Source organism: Pleurodeles waltl, chromosome 10 (genome assembly GCF_031143425.1).
Source record: "Pleurodeles waltl isolate 20211129_DDA chromosome 10, aPleWal1.hap1.20221129, whole genome shotgun sequence".
Lineage (NCBI taxonomy): Eukaryota > Metazoa > Chordata > Amphibia > Caudata > Salamandridae > Pleurodeles > Pleurodeles waltl.
In genome coordinates this window covers 238,931,990-238,951,136 of record NC_090449.1, presented here as the reverse complement: position 1 = coordinate 238,951,136, position 19,147 = coordinate 238,931,990, and the positions used below count along the sequence as shown (strand labels likewise).

General features: G+C 51.8%; 1 protein-coding gene across 2 annotated transcripts in view; it reads right to left on the bottom strand.

Moving 5' to 3' along the window:
• The window catches only part of ACSM3 (acyl-CoA synthetase medium chain family member 3), a 448,596-nt gene that overhangs the window by 328,181 nt on the left and 101,268 nt on the right, over positions 1-19,147 (bottom strand). The window lies entirely within an intron of this gene.

Sequence of the window (19,147 nt, the reverse complement as noted above, 5' to 3'; positions counted from 1 at the left end):
TGTAAAATGTAAAGACTCTCATTTAACTAAATTAAAGTTATGCAATCTGCATTGCAATATCTTGAATGGAAAGATTATGGAAGAGATCCTACAAATACTACTCACCTGCACGATAATAGTAGTATATATATATATACATATATATATAAATACATATGTATTCACTGAAAAAACAAACATTACAGGGACGGTATAATTAGGCTGACGTTTTACTCATACAAAACCACAGAAATTCAGCAGTTACAGTTATACTTTTACCTATGTTAAGAAACTGTAACTTGTTGCCCAAAGTTATTTTCTGGCATGAGTTGTAGTTTCTTCAGATAAGTATAACTATAAGTATAACTATAAGTGTTGAACTTCTATAGTTTTGTATGGGTCAAATGTCAACCTAACTATGACGTCTCTGTAACCTTTGTTTTTTTTCAGTGAATTTCTTCTTTTTTTTTTTTTTTTGTAACACACATGTTAATATTTCTGTCAGGGTGCGTCCAGCCAATCAGGGCCTTGCTTTTCCTGCGAATCTAAGGAGGATCCGTGTTCCTATATATACAAAGTCGGTTTTCATTTTACAACTAGAAAACTACAGAATGGATTTACACCAAATCACGCAAAGGCACTTTCTGCAACAAGAGCCATCTTTCCGCCAAATTTGGTGTAAATCCGTCCAGCGGTTCGGCTGTAGTTGTGTTCAAAATCCCTATGTAAATTAACAGAGGGTAAATGAGTTTTGAGAACCCCCTTTTTCTCAACCCCTGCCTTACAGATCACCACAAAACTTCCCAGACAGCAGCTGAACTGAGCATCAAATTTTTGGGGAAAACCATCAACCGGTGCCAAAATTAAAGGCAACTCAAAAACCGCTTTTCAATGGAAACTATGTCCTAACTATAACTACCTACTATATTCTTAAAAAATTAAAACCAGAAAGTGAGAGCCCTGCCTCACACTCCAGCTTGCAGTCAGCCCCAATGCATCATGGTAAATGCAGTCAAAGTACGTTTTTTTATCCATAAAGTAAACTGTAGTTTTTTACCTTAGTAGGTGCAGCAAGTGCTGTAAAATGGCGAGGCACGAGTTATAGTTACCTTAGGACGCGAGTTATAGTCACTTGAGTTAACCATAACTTTAACTGCTGAATTTCTATGGTTTTGTGCAAGTAAATTAAGAAACTAGCTATAAAGTCCCCGTAACCTTTGGTTTTTTTTAAGTGAATTTCTATGTTTTTTTTTTAAATTTTTTTTATTTCCAAACCATAATGTCAGTGTACCCTTTATTTCTTTCAGTAAATTACTATGGTGGTCATTACAACCCTGGCGGACGGTGTTAAAGCGGCGGTAAGACCGCCAACAGGCCGGCGGATTTTTTTTTTTAATTATGACCGTGGCAGAAACCGCCAACAAAGACAGCCACTATAACACTCCGACCGCCACGGGGGTACAAACAAACAGCATGGCGGTCACCGCCAACAGACAGGCGGAGGACAATGTACTGCCCACAGTATCACAACCTACCAATCCGCCACCTTTTCCGGGGCAGATTCACCGTGAACAAAAACACGGCGGAAACAGGACTTCGAAGGGAAAACGCTCACCTCTACACACCCCACGAGGAACCAGGACGCCATGGAACCTGAGCTTCACATTTTTCCTGCCCTTATCTTCTTGCTCCTCTACCAGAAGCACGAACGCCGGCGGCGAAGACCACGGTGAGTACTGCACCTACGACACAGGGGAGGGGGGAGGGAAAAAACAGGGACACACACACGCAACACCCCCACCCCCACCCTCACCCACTAATACATGTTGGTACATTACAGTTACACCACCCAAACCCCCTGGAAGAATGCAAAGACAAAAGGAAATGGTTGTAACTATTGTAATATATTAAAATCCAGTATACAAAAATATATATACACTATAAACAAATATATACACCAAGATTAGTAGTCCAGGTATTGCTCCATTGAAGTCCGTGGAACACTGGGCCCACACTGCATGTGCGAGGCCCACACTCAATACCCGAACATTTCGGAGAGAACACTGCAGGGGCATCAGATAGCAATGAAACAGGCACCTCAGGGGGAAGGGAAAGGGGGGGCACCTCAGCCGGTTGAGTGAACGACGCCAAATCCACGAGGGGGCCCCATGCCCACTGTTCAATCCTGGGGAGTGCAAAGCCACAGTCTCACAAGTCTCTACAGTGGGTGGTTTGCCCACTGTTCAATCCTGGGGAGTGCAAAGCCACAGTCTCTCAAGTCTCTACAGTGGGTGGTTTGCCCACTGTTCAATCCTGGGGAGTGCAAAGCCACAGTCTCACAAGTCGATAACAGTCTCCACTAGTTCTGGATGGGGCTTTGTGCCCAGAGTGCTTCATCCTGCCAAGGACTGTGTGAGTGGATACCTTTCTCCACTGGTTCTGGAGGGGGCTTTGTGCCCAGAGTGCTTCATCCTGCCAAGGACAGAGGTAGTGGGTGTATCTCTCCACTGGTTCTGGAGGGGGCTTTGTGCCCAGAGTGCTTCATCCTGCCAAGGACTGTGAGTGGATGCCTTTCTCCACTGGTTCTGGAGGGGGCTTTGTGCCCAGGGTGCTTCATCCTGCCAAGGACTGTGTGAGTGGATGCCTTTCTCCACTGGTTCTGGAGGGGGCTTTGTGCCCAGAGTGCTTCATCCTGCCAAGAACAGAGGTAGTGGATGTATCTCTCCACTGGTTCTGGAGGGGGTTTTGTGCCCAGAGTGCTTCATCCTGCTCGTGGCGGACTCAGTAGCGTCAGTGCCCTTGGCGCTCATGGTGGCGGTGTCCTGTTCAGCTGTGCTTGTCGCGGGGGTGTCCTTGGCAGTGGTGCTTGTGGCGGCGGTGTCCTGTTCAGCAGGGCTTGTGGCGGGGGTGTCCTTGGCAGCGGTGCCTGTGGCGGGGGTGTCCAGTTCAGCGGTGCTTGTGGCGGCGGTGTCCTGTTCAGCGGTGCTTGTGGCGGCGGTGTCCTGTTCAGCGGTGCTTGTGGCGGGGGTGTCCTTGGCAGCGGTGCTTGTAGTGGCCGTGTCCTGTTCAGCAGTGCTTGTGGCGGGGGTGTCCTTGGCAGCAGTGCTTGTGGCGGGGGTGTCCTTGGCAGCGGTGCTTGTGGTGGCAGTGTCCTGTTCAGCTGTGCTTGTGGCGGCGGTGTCCTGTTCAGCGGTGCTTGTGGCGGCGATGTCCTTGGCAGTGGTGCTTGTGGCGGCAGTGCCCTGTTCAGCGGTGCTTGTGGCGGCGGGTTCCTTGGCAGTGACTCAGCTGCTGGCGGTGCTGTGTGGCCCAGCGGGGCTGGTGCTGGCGGTCCTGTCTGGCCCAGTGGGGCTGGTGCTGGCGGTCCTGTGTGGCCCAGCGGAGCTGGTGCTGGCGGTCCTGTCTGGCCCAGCAGGGCTGGTGCTGGCGGTGCTGTCTGGCCCAGCGGGGCTGGTGCTGGTGGTCTTGTATGGCCCAGCGGGCCTGGTGCTGGTGGTGCTGTGTGGCCCAGCAGGGCTGGTGCTGGCGGGGCTGGTGCTGGCGGTCCTGTCTGGCCCAGCGGGGCTGGTGCTGTGTGGCCCAGCGGGGCTGGTGCTGGCGGTCCTGTCTGGCCCAGCGGGGCTGGTGCTGGCGGTCCTGTCTGGCCCAGCGGGGCTGATGGCGGTGGCCTCCTGGCCAGTGGGGATGATCGTGGTGGCCTCCTGGCCAGCGGGGATGATGGAGGTGGCCTCCTGGGCAGCGGGGATGATGGCGGTGGCCTCCTGGGCAGCGGGGATGATGGCGGTCTTCTCCGCCATGCTGCTCTGCCCAGACTTGCCGGGTTTCTTGTGCCCCTTACCCACCTTGGAAGGTGTCGCCGCTGACTCCACACTCCCACCTGTACCCCTGGGAGCGGCTTTGGTGGCTGGAGTCTTCCCCCTCTCCTGCCGGGCACTGGCCAACTTTTGTTGCTTGACAGGTGGGGGACTGTCCGTGCTGTGGCTCCTTGCCACACTGGCTGCCCTGGTGCACTCCAGAATCCGGTGACTACTGGCACCACTGGTCCCGGAGATGTTGTGGCTGAGGTGCTAGGTTGGGACCGGGAGAGTCGAGCCCTAGGAGACTGACGGGGTGGGGGAGGTGAGGGAAAGCGGTCAAGGGTGGACAGGAAAAGTTTCTTGGGAACACTGGGACGGGTAACTGGAGGGGGTTTGGGAGTGGAGGAAGAGGTTGTGGTTGTAGGAGGTGTACGTTTGGTGATTTTGGGTGAAGGTGCATGCACTGGAGGCTGTCGTGAGGTGGATGGCTGTTGGGTGGGTGTGTGCCTGTGTTTGTGTATCTTGGGAGGTGGCGTCACAGACACACTGGGAGAGGACACAGGACGTGTGAATGGTAGTGGGGTGGTGACTGCATGTGAGCGGGGTGTGGTGGTGTGTGTGCTAGTGATGGAAGTAGTGGCTGTAGATGTAGTGCATGCAGGTGTGAGTGGAGACGAGACTGAGAGGGAGGAGGGAGACGAGGAGGAGGGGGACATAGTGGAGGCAGTGGATGTTGGTGTGTCTGTCTGCATGTGTGCGATGGTTGCGTGAGTGCCTGTGGGATGTGTGGTGCTTATGTTTGCCAGAGCTTCCCTTGTGTGTTGAGGTGTGTGCATGCTGGTCTGACGGTGTGCTTGGGGTAGGCTGAGGTACAGGGGTGTGGGTCTGGGTGGAGGAAGTTGGAGGGGAGAGGCTAGAGACAGGGACAATAGCTGCCATCAGTGCTGAGGCCAGAGTCTGAAAAGCTTGCTGAAGGGCTGCCTGACCAGAATGAATGCCCTCCAGGAATGCATTTGTTTGTTGCAACTGCCTCTCTACACCCTGGATGGCATTCAAAATGGTAGACTGCCCAACAGTGAGGGACCTGAGGAGTTCAATGGCCTCCTCACTGAGGGCAGCAGAGGTGACTGGGGCAGGGCCTGAGGTGCCTGCGGCGAAGGTGATGCCCACCCTGCTGGGTGAGCGGGCACGGGGCAAAGGCTGAGGGGCTGCTGGGAGGGCGGTGCTGGTAGGAGGGGTGCCAGCAGTACCTGTAGATGCTGGGGGCACAGATGAGGCCACCACCACAAGGGAGCTCCCATCAGAGGACTTTCCGTATCACTGGTGTCAGCTCCTGTCCCCGCCGTGTAGCTCCCCTCGCCCTCCGTCCCACTGGTGAATTCCGAGTCCGTAGTCTCGCCCTCCAGGGCCATGTGGGATGCAGCTCCCTCCTGCTCTGGTGCCACTGCTCCTCCGCCTGATGATGCTAATGCACACAAGAACAGGGACACCACAAAAAGGGGGGGACGACAGAAGAAAGACATGTTGAGTGCATGCATTACCGCTACCGTTGGCGGACACGACAGACACAGAAGCCTCCTGCACTACGCCACGCAGTTGAGGTCCACTGTTCAATCCCTGGGACATGGCCTACAAGACTATGGCCGACATCTGCACACATGGATGTCACAGGAGCCTGACAAGGTGTAGTTTGCACTGTACACAGGTGGGGTGGGGTGCCACAGGGTCTGCCAGAAGAAGGGGACCTAACTAGCACACTCGCCCTGGCCTAGGGAAACCCACAGCCCACCTCCCCCACCCAGACACCTCCACTGCGCGCTGAATCAGCTGAATGAGAGTGTACTCACCCCCTTGTGGCTGCTGTGATGCCCTCAAGCGCCCATCCAACTCCGGGTATGCCACCGCCAGGATCCTGAACATCAGGGGGGTCATGGTGCGACGGGCACCCCTCCCACGTTGGGAGGCCATCCCCAGCTGGGCCTCCGCCGTCTTCTTGCTCCAGCGGCGAATGTCCTCCCATCTCTTACGGCAGTGGGTGCTCCGTCTGTGATAGACCCCCAGGGTCCGGACGTCCTTGGCGATGGCAAACCAGATGTCCTTCTTCTGGTGGGCGCTGACCTACATGAATTGTACAGGGGAAAAAGAAAAGTTATTACCAACTGCACCGTCACAGTCATTGGCCCCCATCCCTACCCTTGCCATGTGGCACATGCACTCACCTTCGTTTCATGCACGCCTCAATCTCTCCCGCCCCATCTTTCATCCACCCCACTCCACACAGGCATAGCCCATACAGCATGCTCCCAGTGTACTTACCTGTTTGTCTGGAGGACCGTAGAGTAGAGTGTACTGGGGGAGGACCCCATCCACGAGTTTCTCCAACTCCTCCGATGTGAAGGCAGGGGCCCTTTCCCCAGACGCACAAGCCATTGTCTCTTCCAGACTGAGGTCACAGCAGCACTTACAGAGAAGGTCCTCTCCTGTCGAAGATCAGGTATCGAGTGATTGAACAGATAGAAAATGGCGGTCACGTCCGCGGCGGTGTGTACCGTCACCGCCGGCGTACGTCGTCATTGGCTCCTGGGACCCATAGGGTCCAATACTAACCAATGCAGAATTGTGCCGCGGTCTTCGTCCGCCTACCGCGACGGTGTACAACGCCAGCGCAGTTACCTCACATTCCATTGTCCCACTTTACAGGTCAGGCAGCTGCCATTTCAGGGGCCCACATGGCTTAATTTTTAACTGCATCACACATACCTAGGCCCTGCCTCAACACTCATACATGCAAATTTCGGATTATGAATCGTGTTCTGTGTAAGCTGTGGGTACGTACCTCTGAGTTGGTTGACTCTGTGCTCGCTGTTGTCCTTCATAGGCACCGTCCGCTGGGACATGTGAGGAGATGGCGGCATCCTCCGGTGTGCAGACCGCTGGTGGACCTGTCGACAATGGAGGAAAGACATTTGATCATCACCTACAGGCTTGATCGTGCCACAATCCTGGAACTGTGTGCCCAGTTGGAGCCAGACCTGATGTAAGCTATCCGCCATACCACAGGAATCCCCCCTCTAGCGCAGGTGCTGTCAGTACTCCATTTCCTTGCAAGTGGGTCATTTCAAACAACAGTGGCCATAGTATCAGGGATGTCCCAGCCTATGTTTTCCAACGTGTTGTCCAGAGTGTTGTCTGCCCTGCTGAAACACATGCGGAGCTACATCGTTTTCCCTCAGGTGGATGATTTTCCTACAGTGAAAGGTGATTTCTATGCCCTGGGACATATCCCCAACATCATAGGTGCCATTGATGGGACACATGTGGCTTTGGTTCCCCCCCCAGGATTGAACAGGTGTACAGAAACCGGAAGAGTTATCATTCGATGAATGTGTAGATGGTGTGTTTGGTAGACCAGTACATCTCCCATGTCAATGCCAAATTCCCTGGCTCAGTGCATGATGCTTACATCCTGCGGAATAGCAGCATCCCTTATGTGATGGGTCAACTCCAGAGGCACCGTGTGTGGCTATTGGGTGAGCACCTGGAAGCAAGTCAGTGGGAATGGTTGTCTGGGTCTGGGGATATCCCTACAGGTTAGTGTGTGTCTAACAGTTGTCCCTCGCCATTTGCAGGTGACTCTAGTTACCCCCACCTGTCATGGCTACTGACCCCAGTAAGGAATCCCAGGACGAGGGCAGAGGAACGCTACAATGAGGCCCATGGGCGAACTAGGAGGATTATAGAGCGGACCTTCGTCCTCCTGAAGGCCAGGTTCAGGTGCCTCCATCTGACAGGTGGATCCTTATTCTACTCACCAAAGAAGGTGTGCCAGATCATCGTGGCCTGCTGTATGCTTCACTACTTAGCTTTGCGATGACAGGTGCCTTTTCGGCAGGAGGATGGTCCAGATGGAGGTGTTGTTGCAGCTGTGGAGCCTGTGGACAGTGAAGACGAGGAAGCAGAAGAAAAGGACATCGACAACAGGAACTCGGTGATCCTGCAATACTTCCAGTGAGACACAGGTAAGAATACAAACCTGCCTACTACATGTGCTTTAACACTACTACCTCTCTACTGTCTGTCGTTTTCACCCAGTGTATGGTCACTGAGTTGTCACTTTCCCTTACGATTTCACAGATGTGGGTCCCACTGTGTGACATCTGCTGTGTTTCCTCATGGACTAGAACTGTGTGACATAGGTATGTTGACATTACAATTGAAAGAGCATTTTGACACTGTAATTGCTAATACACTATTTCAAAATCACAGACAGACTCCAGATTGTTTTGTGCTTTAAGGGTGTTTATTTAAGTGCTCAATATTGGAGGGTGCTGTAAAATGGTGAGGGGTGATGGTGGAGGAATGTCCATGGTAGAGTCCAGTCTATTAGTCTCACAGGTGCATTGCCCAAATGGGCATAGAAAGTGGAGCTGGGACAGTTTGAGGATGGACAGGTTGACAAGGTGGGACAGAAGGATGACAATCAGGGTGGTCTCATTTCTTGGCGGGGGGCTTGGGCATCATTCTCTGTCTTTGTCCTGGATCTCAGGGACCGTTTGCGGGGTGGTTCTCCCTCTGTAGGGGTGGGGTGCTGGTGTGGTGGTCCTGTGGCGGTGCCTCCTGTCCACTAGCGCCGGCGGAGGTGGTGGGCAGTTCATCGTCCAGGCTAGTGTCAGGGGCCCCTTGTTGTGCCACAGTGTCCCTCCTGGTGTTGAGGACTTCCTTCAGCACCCCTACGATGGTGCCCAGGGTGGAATTGATGGATCTGAGTTCCTCCCTGAAGCCCAAATACTGTTCCTCCTGCAGCCGCTGGGTCTCCTGAAACTTGGCCAGTACCGTTGCCATCGTCTCCTGGGAATGGTGGTAGGCTCCATGATGTTGGAGAGGGCCTTGTGGAGAGTGGGTTCCCTTGGCCTGTCCTTCCCCTGTCGCACAGCAGCCCTCCCAGTTCCCCGGTGTTCCTGGGCCTCTGTCCCCTGGACCGTGTGCCCACTGCCACTGCCCCCAGGTCCCTGTTGTTGTTGGGGTGGTGGGTTAGCCTGGATTCCCTGTAGTGGTGGACACACTGCTGATTGACGTGTCCTGGGGACAGAGGTATGGGCCCGCTGGGTTGGTGCTGTGCTGGTGTTTCCAGTGGGGGGAAGCTCTGTGGTGGCCTGTGACTGTGTCAGGGGAACCGACTGTCCCGAGGTCCCAGATGGGCCGGGCTGGTCATCTAGATCCAGTTGGACAGAGCTGCTGTCATCACTGTGGGCCTCTTCTGTTGGTGATGTGGACATGTGTGGACCCTCCTGTCCGGTGACGTTGGGTAGGGGTCCTGCAGGGGTATAAAAGGATGTTTATTGCATCTGTGAGTGCCATGGTGTGCAATGGGTGGGTGACTGTGTACCCCAGTGCTTACATTCCTGTGTGGGACCTTGTGTGATGGTGGTTTAGGCGGGTGTATGGGTATGTGCAGTGGCCATGCTTTGGTGATGGGTGTCCATGCATTGTTGTTGCATGCTAGGCTTGGTTTTGGGATGTGTGATTTGTGATATTGGGACATTTGTGAAGAGTTCGAGTGATGGAGGTGAGGGCGAGGGTGGGGGCATGTGATGGCAGGCAGGTAGGGTGGGGGATATCGTACTTAAAGTTTTACTTACCAGAGTCCATTCCTCCATCTACTCCTGCGAGGCCCTCAGGATGCAGAATCGCCAAGACTTGCTCCTCCCATGTTGTTAGTTGTGGGGGAGGAGGTGGGGGTCCGCCGCCAGTTCTCTGAACCGCAAGGTGGTGTCTTGAGACCACAGAACGCACCTTCCCCGTAGGTCGTTCCACCTCTTCCTGATGTCATCCCTATTTCTTGGGTGCTGTCCCACTGAGTTGACCCTGTCCACTATTCTTTGCCATAGCTCTATCTTCCTAGCTATGGAGGTGTGCTACACCTGTGATGCGAATAGCTGTGGCTCTTTCCTCCACCATGACCCTGAGCTCCTCCTCAGAGAACCTGGGGTGTCTTTGCCGTGCCATGGGGTGGTGTGGGTGATGTGTGGGGTGGTGTGTGTAGTGATAAGTGGGGTGATATTTAGTGGTGTGTTGTGTGAGGTGCGTGGAAGTTATGTGGGTGATGGTATTGTGTGCCTGTGGATGCTTGGTAGTAGTTTGTAGTGTCTCTCTCTGGCCTTCTTTCAGTATTTTGGTCATAGGGGTTTGTGGGTGGGTGTTTTATATTGTAATGGGTGTGTGGGATTGGTGTGTGTATGTGTATCAGGTGTGTGTATTTGGAATTGTCCAATGTGGTAGTGTTTTGTAAATGTGTGTGTATTTTGAGCGCGGTGGTGTGTACCGCCAATGGAATACCGCGGTTGAAAGACCGCCGCGTGGATTCGTGTGTTGTGATAGTGTGGGCGTATTTCTGTTGACATGAAGGTGGAGGTTTTGTTTTCGCCAGTTTATCACTGACCTTTGGTGTGGAGGACTTGTGTGGGTGTCTCAGTTTTGGGGGATTCCGAGCAGTGGGTCATGATGACATTGCGGAATTCCGCTGCCGCGGCGGTTTGTTGGTGGTCTTCTGCACGGCAGTAAGCGGCTTTTACCGCCAATGTTGTAATGAGGGCCTATGTTTTTTAACGTAAAGTAATTTTAATGACTCTACCTTAAACCAATCACCGCCGCACACTGCCTACAGCCGTGAGCGGCAGAGGTTGGCCCCAGGGCCTGGCTTGTGCCCAGGCCCTGTGGCCAACCCCTAAAACCACCCAACCCTGCGCCACAAACGGCCTTCGTGACACACCAAAAAAAGAGGTTGGGTACATATACCATAACAACGTTGCCTTAGTCCCGTGGATCCTGCCAGAGCCAAAAAAAGTTTAGTCTTTTTAAATTTTCAGCAAAATCCGCAGGTGGATCTGCAGATTTTGCCGATTTTTTTTTTTTAAAACAAAAGGGCGGTCTCCCACGCTTCTTATTAATTTGGTCCTCGGGTAGGCCAAGTCCTGTGGGCGTAGCCAGTATAATTAATAAGGAAGGGGGTGCATAATGCCCCCCTCCTAGGTCTTTTAAAATCCCTGGGTACCACCACCTCCTCGGGGCTATGTTTTAACAATATACGGGGGCCGCACGGACCACTTGGGATCCGGGGTCCACAACCTCTCTGGGGCAACATATTGAAATCAAAAGGGGGGCCCTTCGGACAACCTTAGGCACCACCACCTTCCCCCCACTATATTTAAAAATATGCAGACACCCCGCACCCAGGATTACCACCTCTTTAGTATTATACAGAGAGGCAGAGCGGACCTCTCTGCACACCTGCAGACACCCCCCACCCAGGGTCCCAGGGACACCACATTCCCAGAACACCATTAAAAAGGAATACGGCCTGCTCCCCCAGGCCTTGGGGACCACAACCTCCCCGGAGCTCCATTTTAAAACTTTGCGGGTGCCACGGGGACCGCCCTCCTGGGCTCCGGGAACCACCACCTCCCCAGGGCTATTGTAAAAATATTTATGGGGGGCCCAAAGGACCACAAACCCCCCCCCCCCAGTCCTGGGGACCACCACCTCCCCGGGGCTATATTTTAAAACTATGTGGATGAGGCCTGTGTGGCCCCCTTCCCCGGGCTCAGGGACCACCACCTCGCCTGGGCTATTTAAAAAAAATATGTATATGGGGCCCCCCTCTGGGTTTAGGGACCACCACCTCCCCAGGGCTATTTAAAAAAAATATGTATATGGGAGCCTTAAGAACCTCCCTGTAACCTAGGGACCACCACCTCCCCTGGGCCAAATATTTTTTTTTTAGAATGGGAGGGGGGCCACATAGCCCCCTCCCTAGGCCAATTTCAGCCCCAAGATCCCCATTCTCCGGGGCCTGGCCACATGGCCCTGGGTGCCCTGGCTCCACCCAAGACACCCAGTATACATTATTGGTACTGCAGGGGGCCTCCATGCCCCTGCGCTCCCAGCAGGTTCCCATCTACTGCGGGAGCCTGCATTGCTCCTGCATGCAGGGAGCTGTTGCAAATAACAGCTCCCTGCATTTAGGCGAAATAATTTCATCTCTTTTCCTGCCTGCATGTCTCCGGGCAGGGAAAGAGATGAAACCACTGCTTCCAGCGTGCAGGAGCATTTTCAAAGCTCCCGGTTGCTGGAAGCGGAGTGTTTGCTTTCGCTTGACGGAGCTGTCACAGCTCCTGCCAAGCAAAAGCAAACAGCTACCTCCCCAGGGTGTGCATCTCAGGAGGTAGCAGGAGCCGACCATATATGGCTCCAGGAGGTGGGCCGCGCGGCCTTCTTTGTCTTTAAACAAAAATGTATATTTGGCCCCAGGGATGTGGTGGTCCCCGGGGCTGGGGGATCTGCATGGACCCCCTTCAGTAAATGTTATTGTAGACCCAAGGAGTTGGCGGTCTCCCAACTTTTTTTTATTTAGCCCCAGGGACGTGGTGGTCCGCGCAGTCATCCAATATAATGTTACAATTTAGTTCCGTAGAGGTGGCGGTCCCTGGGGCCCGCGCACCCTCCCAATATTGTTTTAAAAAATGACGCCCTGGGGGTGGTGGTCCCCAGGGGGGTCCGTGTATCCTCCTGCATATTTGTTGAATATAGCACCAGGAAAGTGGTGGTCCCTAGCCCCAACCAATTTTAATGGCTTTCCCCATGGTGGTGGTGGTCCCCAGGGCCCGGGGGACCCGTATACTGTGAAAACCTAGCCCCGCAGGAAATGGTGGTACCGGGGCTTTTAACAGCCCTAGGAAGGGAACCTTGTGAACCCCCTCCCTAATATTAAAAACAACTGCTTTTTGTCCTGGCAAGTTCCCAGGGGGGCCCCTGCACCAAAGCGAGGCCCCCTCCTCTATTTTTAAAAAATTGTTTTTGAATGGCTGCCAACACTTCCCGGTTGAAGTGAAGCTGCACAAGATCAGCAATATTCGCCAAGTTGTCGCAACCCTAGATATATAAACTTGGATTTCCTTTAATTTCTCCTAAGTTACTGAATGGGTTTACACCAAATAAAAAGCATAATCTGCGAACCAAAAGCTACTTTTCTGCCAAATTTGGTTTAATTCCGTCCAGCAGTTTGGGTGGCAGGCATGTCTAAAGAGCCCATGGGAATTAACATGGGAAATGCATTTTTAGACCCCTCTCCTTTTCTCAGCCACTGCATGACAGATCACCCCAAAACTTTCCATGCATAACAAGAGCCTTGGGCACACTTTTTTGGGAAAATTTCCTGAAAATTTGTCAAACTGAGCCAAAGATATAGCCAAGTTAAAAATGCTTCTTATATGTATGTATATGTATATATATATATATATATGTATATATATATACATTTATTTATTATATATAGTCCACCTTAACTTCAGAGATGTGTGTGTTTATGTACACCCATGCATACAATTGCACCTCTGTAGTTAAGGTGGACTACTAACTCCATAGGAGACTCTGATTTCTGGATCCTTTTTAGCGTTGGCTAATTTTCAAAACACAAGATTTTTTCGGACACATAGTGTGCCAACTTCAAACTCTCTATTTTTCTGCTATATATAGCAGAAGACCTTTACAGTCAAATAACGAGATATACTGTTCCAAAGAATAAGACTCCACGCTACCTACCAGGGTAGAGACTGTTTGAGCAAGAGGCATCTTGATCATGGTTATGGGTTCTGTAGTGTAGGAGCGACCGGCATACAACTACTGCATGCAGACACCAACAGTTGTGGTGTTAGGCACACACTAGGTACAGATTTGAGGGAACCATATCATTACACTCTGTTTCCCCTTCCTTAGTTTTTAACCTCGTCATGGGTGTCAGGTCATAGTAAAGACTGTCTTTTTTGGCACCCATAGTCAATTTTAACGCACTATTTTGTCCAATCCCTTACTCTCACACTCACCTCTGGCAATTTCAGTCAAAAAGATCTCTGGCAAAGAGCCCTCTAGCGGGCCCGTCAGGCACTGCAGCGCCAGCCTGATAAGGAGCATGGGCCGATGATGAAGCACATCACCTAATGATGAGTGAGGGCTACTATTCCTGGCAAATGATTGCTTGCAGGGATCACAAGGCTCCTGCCCTAGTAGGTGGCGTGGAGTCTTATTCTATGGAACAGTGCATCTCATTTTTTGACCACATTTAAACGGAAAGAGTGATGTACTGGACTATATAAATCTCCATTTGTTTACCCCTTTTTCTTTGTTTTTTGTGACCTTTTCGGTCATTCTGTGCTTTTTTCTTGCTTGGCGGTAATCTGTTGAATCATTTTGGAGATATGAGGCAAAATGTAGCATTCAGTGGGCTTGTGAAATTATCATTCTATTTGAAAAAGACTGAGGCAAGTGAGCATAGGTTGACCCCGTGCACACAGATATCACATTGTACGGGCTCACTGAACACTTACAGGTTTTCTTCATAATGTTCATAAACGCCGGATGGAAAACAATATAAAAGATAAGAAGAATGGTTAAAAAAAAACGGCATGGGAACCTAAGCTGCATTACTAATACGTAGGTGGATATACCATGCCAGTCAACGCACAAATATCTTTCACCAGGCACTTAGGCAAAGCATTTGCTTTGAGCCCTTTAGCCTGGCCAGGACATAGCTAATCACAACATTGTGCTGCAGCCAATGGCGGGGTGAAGGGAGGGATTAAAATAATTCCCTTCCTAGTCTTGCCCAAGTGCGAGAGAGGGAATTGGAGCCCACACTCTCCTGCCTTGCCCAAGGAGAAAAGTGTACTCTAAAATAATATAGGGGTGTATACCACCTCACCACCCCAACACTGCTGAATTGCGAGGTGACTAAACCTTAAAACCCCTAAACCCCCTCCAAGGTTAGGGGAGGGATACTGCCCATCAACTCTTGACACTTTCCTAATGCAGGTGGACTCTACACAATTTACCAAGGATGAAAACAGACTTTTCCCTCCTCTATCGCCACTGAAGAAGTGCAGGGGGACTCTGATTCACACCCTCCTCACTGGAGGGGAAAAACGGACCATTCCCCGCTAACCCTTCCAAACAATGAGGGGCACTTAAAAAAATGGGAGGAGGCGACAGTGGCAGCTTAGTACCGACTTCAAGAGTGGGTTCCAGCTGACCAGCTACACAGTGGCTCATAGCATTCTGGGGGCCAAGGATGAACAGGTCACCTCCGTGGCTATCATGACACCTGTTTCTCCATTATTTTTTAGCCATTCTTGTCCTTGGATACAGCAGGGGGGCGGGGCACAGCGCCACACACTACCGTACATGACAGCATTGAAAGGGCGTTGTAGAGCAGGTGAGAGACCTACAGAGGGACTGCAAAGGGCATGAAGGGGTATAAGGTGGCGAGACTGGGACATACAGAGATGGTGATAGCAGCGCATACAGATGAGCTAATGGGGTGGCACAGAGGAATTGGGGTATCAGAGACACGCATATGGGCTGCAGAGGTGGCGGGCACAAAGTAGGTTGCAAATGAAGAGCAACATATAAGGGCTGTATGTGGGAAATGATATGTCAACGCAACCTATCATCATTGACCAACAGACCAATGATCATATGCCAACACATTCAATGTTATAGGTACACACATAATGCACCAACATCCCACCACTGTAGGAAAGTACCATCTTGCCTGGCATGTTACCCCCATATTTCACTGTATATATGTTGTTTTAGTCTTTGTGTCACTGGGACCCTGCCAGGCAGGGCCCCAGTGCTCATAAGTATGTGCCCTGTATGTGTTCCCTGTGTGATGACTAACTGTCTCACTGAGGCTCTGCTAACCAGAACCTCAGTGGTTATGCTCTCTCTGCTTTCCAAATTGTCACTAACAGGCTAGTGACCAATTTCACCAATTCACATTGGCATACTGGGACACCCATATAATTCCCTAGTATATGGTACTGAGGTACCCAGGTTATTGGGGTTCCAGGAGATCCCTATGGGCTGCAGCATTTCTTTTGCCACCCATAGGGAGATCTGACTATTCTTACACAGGCCTGCCAGTGCAGCCTGAGTGAAATAACGTCCATGTTATTTCACAGCCATTTACCACTGCACTTAAGTAACTTATACGTCACCTATATGTCTAACCTTCACCTGGTGAAGGTTGGGTGCAAAGTTACTTAGTGTGTGGGCACCCTGGCACTAGCCAAGGTGCCCCCACATCGTTCAGGGCAAATTCCCCTGACTTTGTGAGTGCGGGGACACCATAACACCCGTACACTAGACATAGGTCACTACCTATGTATAGCGTCACAATGGTAACTCCGAACATGGCCATGTAACATGTCTAAGATCATGGAATTGTCACCTCAATGCCATTCTGGCATTGGGGAGACAATTCCATGATCTCCCGGGTCTCTAGCACAGAACCCGGGTACTGCCAAACTGCCTTTCCGGGGTTTCCACTGCAGCTGCTGCTGCTGCCAACCCCTCAGACAGGTTTCTGCCCCCCTGGGGTCCAGGCAGATCTGGCCCAGGAAGGCAGAACAAAGGACTTCCTCTGAGAGAGGGTGTAACACCCTCTCCCTTTGGAAATAGGTGTGAAGGCTGGGGAGGAGTAGCCTCCCCCAGCCTCTGGAAATACTTTGATGAGCACAGATGGTGCCCATCTCTGCATAAGCCAGTCCACACCGGTTCAGGGATCCCCCAGCCCTGCTATGGCGCGAAACTGGACAAAGGAAAGGGGAGTGACCACTCCCCTGACCTGCACCTCCCAGTGGAGGTGCCTAGAGCTCCTCCAGTGTGCCCCAGACCTCTGCCATCTTGGATTCAGAGGTGTTGCTGGCACACTGGACTGCTCTGAGTGGCCAGTGCCAGCAGGTGACGTCAGAGACTCCTTCTGGTAGGCTCTTACCTCTCTTAGTAGCCAATCCTCCTTCCTAGGTAGCCAAACCTCCTTTTCTGGCTATTTAGGGTCTCTGCTTTGGGTAATTCTTCAGATAACGAATGCAAGAGCTCACCAGAGTTACTCTGCATCTCCCTCTTCACCTTCTGCCAAAGGATCGACCGCTGACTGCTCAGGACGCCTGCAAAACCGCAAACAAAGTAGCCAGACGACTACTAGCAACCTTGTATCGCTTCATCCTGCCGGCTTTCTCGACTGTTTCCAGGTGGTGCATGCTCTGGGGGTAGCCTGCCTCCTTTCTGCACCAAGAGCTCTGAAGAAATCTCCTGTGGGTCGACTGAATCTTCCCCCTGCAACCGCAGGCAACAAAAGACTGCATCACCGGTCCTCTGGGTCCCCTCTCAGCACGATGAGCGTGGTCCCTGGAACTCAGCAACTCTGTCCAAGTGACTCCCACAGTCCAGTGACTCTTCAGTCCAAGTTTGGTGGAGGTAAGTCCTTGCCTCCCCACGCTAGACTGCATTGCTGGGTACCGCATGAGTTGCAGCTGCTCCGGCTCCTGTGCGCTCTTCCAGGATTTCCTTTGTGCACAGCCAAGCCTGGGTCCCCGACACTCTAACCTGCAGTGCACAACCTTCTGAGTTGTCCTCTGCCGTCGTGGGACTCCCTTTTGTGACTTCGGGTGTACTCCGGTTCACTTTTCTTCGAAGTGCCTGTTCAGGTACTTCTGCGGGTGCTGCCTGCTTCTGTGAGGGCTCCCTGACTTGCTTGGTGCCCCCTCTGTCTCCTCATCCAAGTGGCGACATCCTGGTCCCTCCTGGGCCACAGCAGCATCCAAAAACCCTAACCGCGACCCTTGCAGCTAGCAAGGCTTGTTTGCGGTCTTTCTGCGTGGGAACACCTCTGCAAGCTTCTTCACGATGTGGGACATCCATCCTCCAAAGGGGAAGTTCCTAGTCCTATTCGTTCTTGCAAAACACCAAGCTTCTTCCATCCGGTGGCAGCTTCCTTGCACCCTCAGCTGGCATTTCCTGGGGTCCTGCCCACTCTCAACACTGTCGCGACTCTTGGACTTGGTCCCCTTGTCTTACAGATACTCAGGTCTGGGAATCCACTGTTGTTGCATTGCTGGTGTTGGTTTTCCTTGCAGAATCCCCCTATCACGACTTCTGTGCTCTCTGGGGGTTGTAGGTGCACTTTACACCTATCTTACAGGGCCTTGGGGTGGGCTATTTTTCTAACCCACACTGTTTTCTTACAGTCCGAGCGACCCTCTACAAGCTCACATAGGTTTGGGGTCCATTCGTGGTTCGCATTCCACTTTTGGAGTATATGGTTTGTGTTGCTCCTATACCTATGTGCTCCTATTGCAATCTATTGTAACTTTACACTGCTTGCATTACTTCCTTTTGCTATTACTTGCATAATTTTGGTTTGTGTACATATATCTTGTGTATATTTCTCATCTTCATACTGAGGATACTCACTGAGATACTTTTGGCATATTGTCATAAAAATAAAGTACCTTTATTTTTAGTATGTCTGTGTATTGTGTTTTCTTATGATATTGTGCATATGACACCAGTGGTATAGTAGGAGCTTTACATGTCTCCTAGTTCAGCCTAAGCTGCTTTGCCATAGCTACCTTCTATCAGCCTAAGCTGCTAGAAACACCTCTTCTACACTAATAAGGGATAACTGGACCTGGCACGAGGTGTAAGTACCTCTGGTACCCACTACAAGCCAGGCCAGCCTCCTACAACCACCATACGCCAATTTAGCCACTAACACACATTCACATGTCCAACATTAAATAGCAACATAAAAAAAAGAACAAAAACACATAAAGAAAGGTCTGATCAAAGTCAAAGCATTATTGACCAAACCTTGGCCTGCGCTCTCAACAGCGGGGCTTGATTGACTGCAGTGGGTTAGCTGCAGGGGCTGTCTTGGGCCAGGCCCTGTGGCCAACCCCTACGCTGCATGGCCAAAGATCATATTCAGCAGAAGATGACTGCTGGTGGCAGGCTGGGTGCAGAGCCTGAAGCCAAACCAAGCTGCACATGGTCAAATATGTGCACAGCAGAGAATGTATGCCTGTGGGGGAGTTAGGTAATGGCCTGACCTCTTCCCAGGCCCTACTGCCAACCCCATCTGCAGAGGGCCAAAGGCCATGCCCAGTGGGCATTGGCCACCTTCAACTAGTTAGGTGCAGGGTCTGATCCGAGGCCAGGTCATCCACCCAACTCCTGTTGCACACAGCAGAGGTTTGTGTACAGTAGGAATTAGCTGCCCACAGTAGATTGGGTATAGAAGCTGGCTTCCGACCAAGCCTTGTGGCCAACCCCCAATGTGCATAACCAAAGGCGGTGTACAGTGGAGGATAGCTTCTTGTGGCTAGTTGGGAGGTGGGCCTGCAGTCAACACCCGTTGCACAGGGTCGAGCACAGCTGGGGTTCACAGCCCACAGTGGTTTGCGCACAGTGCCTGGTTGGAGGCCTCCTGCCAGGCTCTGTGACCAACCTTCATTGTGCATGGCAAAAGGCGTAAA